Here is a 2,325-nt window from a genome sequence, read left to right on the forward strand (position 1 = left end):
CTGCTTGATGCCAGACAATCCAGTTCTCCCATATGAGTCTGGGTCCCCAGAGTCTCGCCCGGAACTGGAGTTCAGAGCAATCGGGAGCTTGTATCTCCCTCCGGATTGAAAAAGAGAACAGCGCGCCCAGCTGCCAGCCCATTTCGTGCGTGCCTCCGTACCTCCACACTTCCACACCTCTGCACCTCCTACCAGTCTCAAATGTGCTTTTCTCTTTCCTTCTTGTTGTAGAACTTCCATTCAGCCAGCCTTCCCGTGGTTCTGGATGATATCCGTTTTGTCTTTTAGTTGTATTTTTGATGTGGTTGTGTGAGGCAGCAAGTATAGGTGTGTACCTATGCCGCCATCTTGGTTCCTCCTAAATATAACTTTTGATAATGTAAAAATAATATAACTAAGAAATATTAGGTGATGGTTATAGAGTACAAAAAGAATATGTAATAAAAAATAAGACTGCTAATTTCTTTATCTTTCCTGGCAGTAGGTCAATCAACATTTGAATAGTCAGGTATTCTTTGACTATTGTGGAATTAAGATATAAATCACAAAAATAATGCCTCATACCTTGAAAATCAAATAATACACCGTTACATACCCTTGAGTCAAAGAAGAAATCACAAATTGAAAAATCTTTTGAGCTGAATGATAATAAAGATTCAACATACTCAAACTTGTGAAATATTATTCAAGTGGCATTTAGAGAGAAATCTGTGCTTTTAAGTGCATATATTAGAGATCAACCGAAGGACTTGTATGCATGCATATAAGCATAACCAATGGACACAAGACACTGGGGGGGTGGGTGAGGGCATGTGCCAGGGGGTAGGGGAGGCCGGGGGAAGGTCAATGGGGGAAAAAAATAAAGGAGACATATGTACTACTATCTGTAATACTTTAAACAATAAAATAAAATTAAAAAATTATTTTTAAAAAAGATGAAGGAAGTTGATAACCCCCTATCAAGATGGAAAAAAAGAGAACAAACACAAACTAACAATATTCAAAATAAAAAAGGAGGTCATTACTACATCGTGTTCATATTAAAAAGATATTGACATAATATTATAAACCATTTATGTCTCCCATTTAACATACTGCATTGTAATACTGGATTAACTTGACTGTCACTGAACTCAGGCTGAGACAAGGAGCTCAGACCAAGACAAGAGGTACTATCTGTACCTTCTCTGTTTAGTTCACATGAAGTGCTCAATAAATGCAGATTAATAACAGAGGAGAGGGAGCACCTATTACCCAGGATTGTAAACAAAGACTGCTTTCAATAGTTTTTATTACTCAACCAATAATTGATGGTTGGGTTACTCAAGACTTTTTTTAGCTGTAAGTCTAAACAATAGCAATTTCAAAACCAAGATATTAAGGAAACACACACACCTATTTTTTTTATTTAAGAAAAAGATAAAGTAACAAAATAAACAATATTATCCCAAAGCAATAGAGAGCTTTGAGCTAAATCCAATGTATCTTTCCTTTATTGTACACGGACCAATACTATATCTTCTTATGTAATTTTAAATTCCACCCAGGTTATTTCCTCATCTGTCAATTTTAAAAGAAAAATACAGGATTCTTTGGGGTTGCATATATTTCCCATAATGGACTTACAGTGTAAATTTTGGTTAACATTTTATAAACATCCATCAAGCTGTACATGTTGGAGGGGACAGCTACAATGCATTCCAAAGAACCATAGAGGAACCATTTATAGTGCTGCAGAGTAGAAGTCAGGGGGGGGGGGGCATTTTCTATTAGATTTCCATATAGTTTAAGAGAGCAACAGTGAGATTTGTATATGTGGTGGTGTTTTTGTTTTGTTGTAATATTTATGTGTTTTTGCAAAATCTTTTTAGGCAAGCTGGCAGGTGAACTGTGTCTTAATAACTTTATTGTTATGTAAAAGGAAATTTTAAGAAAATATCTTTTTTTATTGATTTTAGAGAGAGAAAAGAAGGGAGAGGGAGAAACATCCATCAGTTGTCTCCCAGGGATCAAACCTGAAACCTGGGTATGTGGCCTGACCAGGAATCGAACTGGCAACCTTTCGGTGCATGTGAGGACGCTCGGAACGCCAGGCTGGGGCTGCTGGGTCCTGCAGGAGCTGACATGACAGTTCGCTCCTCCGGGGTCTGGGTCCCACGAGCCTCAGGTGCCCTGCAGGTGATGCCACCCTGGATTCCCCCCTGCCGATGGCATTAGCGCGCTCGGCCTGCGGTTGCCTGCGGCGGCGCTGCTTTTCTGGCCTCACTGTCGCAACTTCAGCCCCCACACCGCCCAGCCTGCTAAGAGGACAGGAATCTAACCCGC

This window comes from Myotis lucifugus, unplaced genomic scaffold (genome assembly GCF_000147115.1).
Source record: "Myotis lucifugus unplaced genomic scaffold, Myoluc2.0 scaffold_0, whole genome shotgun sequence".
Taxonomy (NCBI): domain Eukaryota; kingdom Metazoa; phylum Chordata; class Mammalia; order Chiroptera; family Vespertilionidae; genus Myotis; species Myotis lucifugus.